General features: G+C 39.0%; 1 protein-coding gene across 1 annotated transcript in view; it reads left to right on the top strand.

Moving 5' to 3' along the window:
• Positions 1 to 11,377, top strand: part of LOC128667077 (uncharacterized) — a 114,578-nt gene that overhangs the window by 13,401 nt on the left and 89,800 nt on the right. The window lies entirely within an intron of this gene.

Here is an 11,377-nt window from a genome sequence, read left to right as displayed (position 1 = left end):
AACCCTACATTATATTTATTAACCCCTATTCTGCTTCCCCAATGTCGCCGCAACCTACCTACTATTATTAACCCCTAATCTGCCGTCCACAACGTCGCTGTCACTATAGTAAAGTTATTAACCCCTAAACCTAAATCTAATCCTAACCCTAACCCCCCTAATTTAAATATAATTTAAATAAATCTAAATAAAATTACTACAATTAACTAAATAATTCCTATTTAAAACTAAATACTTACCTATAAAATAATCCATAAGCTAGCTACAATATAACTAATAGTTACATTGTAGCTAGCTTAGGGTTTATTTTTATTTTACAGGCAACTTTGTATTTATTTTAACTAGGTAGAATAGTTATTAAATAGTTATTAACTATTTAATAACTACCTAGCTAAAATAAATACAAAAGTGCCTGTAAAATAAATTCTAACCTAAGTTACAATTACACCTAACACTACACTATAATTAAATTAATTACCTAAATTAAATACAATTAATTACAATTAAATAAAAGTATCTAAAGTACAAAAACCCCCCACTAAATTACAGAAAATAATAAACAAATTACAAGATTTTTAAACTAATTACACCTAATCTAATCCCCCTAACAAAATAAAAAAGCCCCCCAAAAATAAAAAAGCCCTACCCTACACTAAATTACAAATAGCCCTTAAAAGGGCCTTTTGTGGGGCATTGCCCCAAAGTAATCAGCTCTTTTACCTGTAAAAAAAAAAATTACAATTCCCCCCCAACATTAAAACCCACCACCCACACAACCAACCTACTCTAAAACCCACCCAATCCCCCTTAAAAAACTTAACACTAACCCCTTGAAGATCACCTTACCGGAGACGTCTTCACCCAACTGGGCAGAAGTCCTCAACGAAGCCGGGAGAAGTCTTCATCCAAGCCGTGTGAAGAGGTCCTCCAGACGGGCAGAAGTCTTCATCCAACCGGGCAGAAGTGGTCCTCCAGACGGCATCTTCTATCTTCATCCATCCGGTGCGGAGCGGCTCCATCTTCAAGACATCCGACGCGGAGCATCCTCTTCTTTCCACGGCCGATGACTGAATGAAGGTTCCTTTATATTACGTCATCCAAGATGGCGTCCCTTCAATTCCGATTGGCTGATAGAATTCTATCAGCCAATCGGAAATTAAGGTAGAAAAAAATCCTATTGGCTGATGAAATCATCCAATAGGATTGAACTGGCATTCTATTGGCTGATTGGAACAGCCAATAGAATGCCAGCTCAATCCTATTGGCTGATTGGATCAGCCAATAGGATTGAACTTCAATCCTATTGGCTGATTGCATCAGCCAATAGGATTTTTTCTACCTTAATTCCGATTGTCTGATAGAATTCTATCAGCCAATCGGAATTGAAGGGACGCCATCTTGGATGACGTCATTTAAAGGAACCTTCATTCAGTCATCGGCCGTGGAAAGAAGAGGATGCTCCACGTTGAAGATAGAAGATGCCGTCTGGATGAAGACTTCTGCCCGTCTGGAGGACCACTTCTGCCCAGTTGGATGAAGACTTTTCCCGGCTTCGTTGAGGACATCGGCCCGGTTGGGTGAAGACGTCTCCCGGTAAGGTGATCTTCAGGGGGTTAGTGTTAGTTTTTTTTAAGGGGGGATTGGGTGGGTTTTAGAGTAGGGTTGGTTGTGTCGGTGGTGGGTTTTACTGTTGGGGGGTGTTTGTACTTTTTTTTTACATTTAAGAGCTGATTACTTTGGGGCAATGCCCCGCAAAAGGCCCTTTTAACCCCTTAGTGACCGAGGACGTGCAGGGTACGTCTGAAAAAAAATGGGCAGTTAACGCCTGACGACGTACCCTGCACGTCCTCGGCTAAAGTGAGTGCTGGAAGCGATCAAGATCGCTTCCAGGCACTATTACAGTACTGCAGGGATGCCTCGATGTCTGGGCATCCCTGCAGTGCTGTTACGGAGTGCCGGGACCGGAGCGATCACTCCCCCTTGAGTGATCACTTCCGGTTTTGCTCCACGTGGAGCCCGGCAGTGCAGCAGAGCATCGAAGCGATCGGACACGCTTCCGATGCTCTGCTAGTGTGCTAAGTGCCTCGGTGGGTCGAGGCACTTAGTTAGTATATAAATAAAATAAAAATGGGAAAAAATAAATAAAATATAAAATAAAAAAGCCCCACATATAGCGCCCCCCCCCTCCCCCATGAGGCTTCCAAAATGGCGATGCCCGGTGCATCATGGGGCATCTGGGGGTGTCCCTAGCCTGTCTCACCATAGGGGGCAAGCTAGGGTCACCCAATCTGAGCCTTCTTAGAAAAAAAAATAATAATAATAAAATACCCCATTTGTCTGATCATGTCAATATTTGTAAATATTGACTCTGATCAGTGTGGATCTCCCTCCCTCTCCTCACTTGCCATTTTGTTGGAGAAAGAGAGAGACCTGTATTTTAGCAGAGAGAGATTTATTTATTTTATTTGTTAAAAAATTTAAAATCCAAAGGCTCTTTTCAGAGCCATTAACCCCTAGCTTGCCAGTGATCACTATAAATCACTGGCAGTAGCACAGCTGCACTTTTTTTTGCTGTCTGTGCATTTTTTTAGGGGTTAATTTTTGTTGTTGTATTTTTTTTTAAAAACTCAAAGGCTCCTTTCAGAGCCATTTAGCTAATTTAATTTAATTTAAAGACTATTTAACCCCTAGCTTGCCAGTGATCGCTATACATCACTGGCATTAGCATAGCTGTACTTTTTTGCTGTCTGTGCATTTTTTAGGGGTTAATTTTTGTTGTTGTAATTTTTTAAAACCTAAACGCTCCTTTCAGAGCCATTTAGCTAATTTAATTTAATTTAAATAGTATTTAACCCCTAGCTTGCCAGTGATCGCTATACATCACTGGCATTAGCATAGCTGTACTTTTTTGCTGTCTGTGCATTTTTTTAGGGGTTAATTTTTGTTGTTGTAATTTTTAAAAACCTAAACGCTCCTTTCAGAGCCATTTAGCTAATTTAATTTAATTTAAATAGTATTTAACCCCTAGCTTGCCAGTGATCGCTATACATCACTGGCATTAGCATAGCTGTACTTTTTTGCTGTCTGTGCATTTTTTTAGGGGTTAATTTTTGTTGTTGTAATTTTTTAAAAACCCAAAGGCTCCTTTCAGAGCCATTTAGCTAATTTAATTTAATTTAAAGAGTATTTAACCCCTAGCTTGCCAGTGATCGCTATAAATCACGGGCATTAGCATAGCTGTACATTTTTGCTGTCTGTGCATTTTTTTAGGGGTTAATTTTTGTTGTTGTCATTTTTTAAAAACCCAAAGGCTCCTTTCAGAGCCATTTAGCTAATTTAATTAATTTAAAGAGTATTTAACCCCTAGCTTGCCAGTGATCGCTATAAATCACTGGCATTAGCATAGCTGTACTTTTTTTAAAAAAAACCCAAAGGCCATTTAGTTAATTTAATTTAAAGAGTATTTAACCCCTAGCTTGCCAGTGATCGCTATAAATCACTGCATTAGCATAGCTGTACTTTTTTTAAAAAAAACCCAAAGGCCATTTAGTTAATTTAATTTAAAGAGTATTTAACCCCTAGCTTGCCAGTGATCGCTATAAATCACTGGCATTAGCATAGCTGTACTTTTTTTAAAAAAAACCCAAAGGCCATTTAGTTAATTTAATTTAAAGAGTATTTAACCCCTAGCTTGCCAGTGATCGCTATAAATCACTGGCATTAGCATAGCTGTACTTTTTTTAAAAAAACCCCAAAGGCCATTTAGTTAATTAATTAATTTTGGTTTTCTGTGACAGATACAAAAATGTCACAGAAAAGATATAGTGTTGAGGAGGCGTATGCCATCCTTGCGTCAGAGTCAGATGCCTCTATGTCTGACTCAGACCCCAATTTTGACCCTGCCATATGCTCAGATACATCATTAGATGCAGTCTCAACTGATAGTGATGTATCTGTGGCTGCTAGCCCCCCTGCCAGCCCCCCTGCTAGCCCCCCTGCCAGCCCCCCTGCTAGAAGGAGGCGTGTTGCTGCCATTGCCGCTGAAGAGTGGGTAACGCCTCATCTCCAGAGGCCAGATATCCCACCCTTCACAGCAAATGCTGGCATAAATATAGATGTGGCAGGTTTTAGCCCCCAACAGTTTCTGGAGGTGTTTCTGGGTGATGATGTATTGGGGAACATTGTCGCCCAAACTAATTTATATGCCCATCAGTACCGTGCTGCAAAGCCTGAAACATATTTGGCAAAGCAGCAATGGGCCCCCATCAATGTGCCAGAATTAAAAAATTCTGGGCATTGACTATGCTGATGGCATCATAAAGAAACCCTCCGTTCGCTCCTACTGGAGCAGTAGCCCCATCTGCTCTACCCCACATTTTCTCCCAGAGTATGTCGAGGCAGAGATATGAAATGATTCTTCATTTCATGCACTTCAGCGACAACAGCCTGTGCCCCCCTAGGAGCATCCCCAATTTGACAGGCTGTATAAAATCCGCCCCCTGATTACCCACTTTTCTGCCAGGTTTGCAGAGGCTTATACACCTGGAAGGAATATATGCGTTGATGAATCCCTGATGAAGTATAGGGAAGGCTGGGATTCAAGCAGTATATTCCTTCCAAGAGCGCTCCAGGTATGGGGTAAAGGTGTATAAGCTCTGTGAGAGCGAGACTGGGTATACTCAGGCCTTCCGGGTGTATGAGGGAAAGGATAGCCACCTTGACCCTCCAGGTTGCCCAGAACATATGGGAACCACTGGCAAGATTGTCTGGGACCTGATATTACCCCTAATGACAAAGGGTATCACTTGTACTTAGACAATTTTTATACAAGTGTCCTTTTGTTCAAGCTACTGTATTGCTTTGATACAGTAGCTTGCGGTACTATTAAAAAGAACCGCAAAGGTTTCCCAGGACAACTTGTACGCACCCGGCTACGAAGGGGGGAGACCTCTGCTCTGCGCCAAGAGGAGCTGTTGGCACTGAAGTACAGAGACAAGAAGGATGTATACCTTCTTACCACCATCCACACAGAGAGGACGGTGGCGGTCTCTGTACGTGGCAGAGCTGAGATCATAAGGAAGCAGTGTGCATCAAGTCTTATAACAGACATATGGGTGGGGTTGATCTGGCAGATCAGCTGCTGCAGCCCTACCTAATTATGCGGAAGACAAGGGCCTGGTACAAAAAGGTTGCAATTTACCTAATGCAGATTGCAACCCACAACGCTTTTTTGTTGTTCAAAAAAGCAAACCCCGGAATGAAACTGACTTTTTTACAATTTCAGCTCCAGATCATTTCGGGGATTTTGTACCATGATGCACCTGCTCCCCGGGCGGTGATGGGAGAGAGCAGAGTTGGGGCTACTCATTTTTTTTTTTTTTTTTTTTTTTTTTTTTTTATAAAATTTTTTATTGAGGTAACACATAACATTGGTACATTTACAGTGTATGGACATGTTACATCACATCATACATATAGGCAGTATTACGTATTATAACAATTAATGTTGACATGACCATAAATGATTACTTAAACCTCCCCTTTTTTTTTTTTTTTTTATTAAATAGAGAAAGAAGAAAAGAAGTAGAGATAGAAAAGGTTGATGACTATTCGACAAAGCGCGGAACCTGTATGAAATAGCTTGTGCACATTTTCATCCAAGATTTGTATCCTATGTTATACACCATATAGTTTTACTTGCTATGTATGTACTCTTCCCAAATAAAAAGCATCTCATGAAAAAAATCTTGTTTCATTATTTTCATATAATGGTATTCTTCCAATTGCAAGGTCTTATGTATAGTGTCTACCCATAAAGCTATAGAGGGGATTTGGTCTTGCTTCCAATGTTGTGCAATTAATATTTTAGCACTGTTGGATATGATTTGGAATAAGGCTAGGTATGCTGCAGGTAATTTTTTGGGAGGTTTATTTAAGAGCCACAATAAAGGGTCCAATGGAATGTTTGTTCCCAATATCTTCTCTGTTTGGGTTACTACATCTTCCCAGAAGAGGGTGATTTTCCTGCAACTCCACCAAATATGTCCCATGTTCCCTACCTCTTTTTTGCAGCGCCAGCATAGGTCAGATCTTTGCGGATATAAGGTCTTTAAACGTGCAGGGGTATAATACCAGCGATGTAGAATCTTGAAATTAATTTCTAAAATCTTGGCTGATGTAGAAGCTTTCATTGTTCTTTTAAATATTTTACATAAATCTCCAGGGGGTACATTGATTTTAAGTTCTTTTTCCCATCGTTTCATATATTGATATTCTGTGCCTATTGGGACCTGTTGTAGCATATTGTATATTATAGATAAGGTATGTCTAATAGGGGATTGTGAGATGCATAACTTTTCAAAATTTGTTGGAGGGCGTATCAAGTTATTTTTCCCTTTGTGACCTTGGAGAAATGAATGAGCTTGCAAGTAGAAGTACCAGTTACGAAAAACATGTAGATTGTTTTCTATAAGCTTCGACCTAGGGTACATTGACCCAGCTTCAGTAAGGATATAGAAAGGTAGATTACTTTGCCTATCTAGAGGGTTTAGTTTAACTATTTCTAGACCCGGAAGGAACTCTGGGTTTCCTAGGAGCGGTGTTAGGGGTGAGGGTTTGGATGAGAGTAGTGGATACACGACCATCAATCTATCCCACATTTTAAATGTTTCTGTAATTATATAGTTATCTATTAACTTTGTCCTTCTCTCAGAGTACTCTAGCCAACACAAAGAGCCTAGATGTTGATGGCAGTTTATTTGATGTTCTATCTTAACCCATATCTTTTCCTGATAATTAGTGTGCCAGTCTACTATTCTCTGAAGGAATATCGCCTGTCTATACTTTTTCAAGTCTGGAACACCCAGTCCCCCTGATGCTTTGGGAAGGCACATTAATGTTTTATTAATTCGGGGATGCTTTCTATCCCAGATATAATCATTAATAATTTTTTGTAGGGAGGGTATATAAGATGGAGGGAGAGATATTGGTACAGTCTGAAAGAGATACAAAAGTCTAGGTAGAATGTTCATGGTTATTGTCCCCATTCTCCCCAGCCAATTAAGGCGTTTGGATCTCCAAGAGCTTAGGTCTGCTATTATATTCTTCTTGAGGGTATCATAATTAAGAGCGATTAAGTCTGATTGATGTCGCGTCAGCAATATCCCTAAATATTTAATAGCTGTGGATTGCCATTTAAATGGACAAATTTTTTGTGTTAGTTGCATTTCTGCCTGACTTAAGTTAAGATTCATGATTTCTGACTTCGAAAAATTAATTAAGAAGTTAGATATATTTCTAAAATCATCAAACTCTCTCATTAATTCTGGGATGGATGTGCTAGGGTTAGTGAGTGTGAGAAGTATGTCATCCGCGAAAAGAGATAATTTGTATATATCAGTTTGGAGAGGTATTCCTCTAATAGCATTATTTTCCCGGATTTTTATGGCTAAAATTTCGATAGCGCAGGCAAACAGTAGAGGTGACAGGGGGCACCCCTGTCTTGTTCCATTTTTAATACAGAAAGAATCGGAAAGAGTACCATTTACTAGGATACGTGCGCTTGGATCGCTGTACAGGGCAAATATCTTTCCTAAAATACCTTCTCCAAAACCAAAACGCTCTAGGGAGTGATATAAAAACGTCCAATCTACGCGATCGAACGCTTTTTCTGCGTCTGTGGAGATCAAAACCGATTGAGTGTTGGTAGTTAATGCATGTTGTATAAGGTGTAAGGTACGGACCGTGTTATCTTTTGCTTCTCTATTCATAATAAAGCCAACTTGGTCTCCATGTATAAGATGGGGCAAAAGCGGGCATATTCTATTTGCCAATATTTTTGCAAATATTTTCGAGTCTGTATTTAAAAGGGAGATTGGTCTGTAGTTCATAACCTGATCAGATGGTTTCCCTGGTTTGGGAAGTAAAACTATTGTGGCCTCCAGTGAGTGTTTTAAAAAGGGTTTATTTTTATCTATTCCATTATAAAGGTTACATAAATGGGGGGTCAACAGTGGCTGATATTTTTTATAATAGAGATTAGTAAAGCCATCAGGGCCTGGAGCTTTACCATTAGGTAATTGTTTGATAACATTAATAATTTCCTCCATTTGGATTGGTCGGTCTAAGTGTTCTTGTTGCTCTTTTGATAAAGAAGGGATCCTAATGCCATCTAAATATTTTGCAATATTATGTTTAAGAGATGTATCGTGTGTTGATGCTATGGGGTCAGATTCTTTTAAGTTGTACAGTCCTGCAAAGTAATCCCGAAACGCTTTTGCTATAGCTGAAGTACTTAGACAGGGGGTGCCCTTTATATTTTTAATAGACATAATAAAAGTTTTATTAGTCCGTCTACGTAACTTCCTTGCCAAAAACCTCCACTCTTATTGTCACTATCAAAATAAATTTGTTTAAGTTGAAGAGCTTTACGTTTATAGATATGTAACAATTGTGCGTTCATATCTTGCCTCTTAGACTGTAGCTCAGTTTGAATGAGATTATCCTCTGGGGTTTGTTTATGTCGGGATTCTAGGATAGTTATTTGGTTTAATGTTTCTTCTAATCTAGCTCTTTTTTGTTTATTTAGCATGCTTTGGAGGCTAATACACTCACCCCTTATTACACTCTTATGAGCTTCCCAGATTATTCTATTGTCTATATGTGGGGAAATATTAATTTCAAAGTATTCCTTAATAGATTTCCCCAACTTCTCAGTTATCAGAGAATCGTCTAGTAGAGATGGGTCAAATTTCCAATTGAAGTGTTTGTCAGGAATGTCAGGCCATTTTAAGTCACAGCTCATGAAAGAGTGGTCTGACCACGTACAGGGTAGAATTTTGCTCTGCCTGACATATGAAAAACAGGTGACATCCATAAGTATGTAATCTATCCTAGAGAACAGTTTATGTGGGGCTGAGTAAAAAGTGTAATCTTTTATTAAAGGATTAAGAATCCTCCACACGTCATGTACAGCTAATTCTCGTAAGCATTGTTTAATTGTATTTATCCTTTTTAAGGAAATAGAAGTTGACTGAGTGGAGCAGTCTATGGAGGGATCAAGTGGTACGTTAAGGTCACCCCCAATTATTAAAGAGCCTTTCATAATATCAAGGAGTGTATTAGATATGTTTTTGAAATAACGGTGCTGGTTAGAATTTGGGGCATATACACTTACCAATGTCACAATCCTTCCATATAGTGTGCCTATCACTGCTATAAATCTACCTTCTTTGTCTTTGTGAATTGCAATCTCTTGAAAGGGGACATCGTGTTTTATCAGTATCCCTACTCCGTTTGTTTTAGATAAATTGGACGAGTAAAAACTTTGGCCGAATTTAAATTTAAAGGTTTGAGGTTCCCTACCCCTTTTGAAATGTGTTTCCTGTAACATCACAATGTCACTTTTTGTCTGTTTAAAGTCGTGGAGGGCAGAGTGTCTCTTCAGAGGAGAATTGAGACCTTTACAATTGATAGATATTATCTTGATCTGCTTATTTTGTTTGTTTGTCATGAGTGGATATGGGTAAGTGGATATATGTTATTTTGTAGGTAAGAGTTATGTAGAGTGGATGAATGTGACCATTTATATTTACTTCTGCACTCCGCCGAACAGCCATCATCAGAGGTAGAAAGAGAGGAAAGTAAAAAGAAATCAGTAATGGAAGGAAAGGGAACATAGGTAAATGGAATTGAGAAGGGGTAGTGTACCGGAGAATTCCATTTAAGAGGTAATAAGAGGACCGAAAATAAATCTCAAGTAAATAATTTTGTAAACTACCTGAATATTAGAGACAGTAGCAAGGAGGGAGACAATAACTTTAGATCAACATTTCACTCTACAAAAGAACAACCTAGAATCTCCTTTTTTTTTTTTTTTTTTTTTTTTAGGTTAAAGACCAGGCATTATCCAGGTTCGTGGAGCTGTTCGACAGTCTGGACAAAAGTTACTTATTTGGCAGAAAAGCAGTATCTTCACAACTCAAACAAAGAAACCTCATACACTTGAGATCTGTCTAAGACCCCCACCACCAACAGCTTGGATCACAGTTAACATAAGCCTTGAGTCAAAGTATATAACTTTTCTAGCAATAGATAACACCTATAGTACATATATAGTGCAACACAGCTGAGATAGGCTTGAAGAGTCCAGGCTGCCTTCTCATGAATCTATTAAATGGTAACAACATTATCTCCAGTCTTTCTAGAGCTTCCTATAACCTCATATATTTTTGTCTGTCTAGACCTTCACCTCAAACAACGTAAAGCTCTATCAATATGAACCTGCAATAAAGATGTTGAACAATCCTAACAATAAATAACAAATACAGTATATATATAATGCAACACAACAAAAATAAACTTAAAGGATACAAGCTGCCCTTTCGGGAAGCTACTAATTGGGGTCTGCGCCATCTCTAGGCTCTCCAGAGTTTCATGTAACGAATTCAGAGTTCTGATCTGGTTGGATTATCTTCTGTTTGGAGTTTCTCCTCCGACGATGAACTGTAGCCCACTCTGAGCGCCTTTCTTTAAGACGAGAAGATCCTCCTTGTGTCTCCATTGAGTTGTTTTGGTCTGAAGGGAGAGGGAAAGTCAGATTGAGACCTTTAGAAAAAGAGTCCAAATCGTTCATACTTCTATATATCCAGGTTTTGCCATCCAGGAACACAATTAGACCAAATGGATATCCCCAGCGGTATTTTATGTTGTTTTTCTGCAACACAGATGTGATAAATTTAGTGTCTTTTCTTTTCTGTAATGTGAGAGGGCTCAAATCCAAATATGCTTGTAGCTCATGATCCTGGTATTTGTAATTGGGATTGTCCCTGAAGTGTTGCCAAATAGTATCTTTATCTTTGAAATTTAGGAACTTCATGATGACATCACGAGGTGGTGCTTGACTTGAGGGTTTCGCTCTGAGAGCTCGATGAGCCCTCTCTAGTGGGAACGTTATTACAGGTTCTGATGATCCTGAAAGAGTTTGAAACAGTAGTTGCAGATAATTTTCTAAGTCATCTGGGCCTATAGTTTCGGGTATCCCTCTAATTCTTAAATTATTTCTGCGACCTCTATTGTCCAGATCTTCAATCTTGTCATTCAAATCCTGTATCAGGGTAGATTGCTGTTCTTGGTGTTCAGATAAGTCTTTGATATCTTTTATTGTTTCATCCTGTATAGTTTCTAGAGCATCGACTCTATTACCAATATCTGTTATGTCTTTTCGGAGTTCAGAGATCTCCGTTTTAATCAGGTCCTTCAAAGAGTCTATATCTGTTTTAGATGGGAGTTCGCACATTTTAGATAGAATTTGTGATAACTGGTCCTGCTGAGGTCCCGACATAGGATTCTCTGGTGTTTTATCAGATTGTTTTGGAAT

The sequence above is a fragment of the Bombina bombina genome, chromosome 7, assembly GCF_027579735.1.
Source record: "Bombina bombina isolate aBomBom1 chromosome 7, aBomBom1.pri, whole genome shotgun sequence".
In the NCBI taxonomy this organism is placed as follows: Eukaryota; Metazoa; Chordata; class Amphibia; order Anura; family Bombinatoridae; genus Bombina; species Bombina bombina.
Note: the sequence above shows the minus strand (reverse complement) of the source record. Positions and strands in the feature narration are given on the sequence as shown.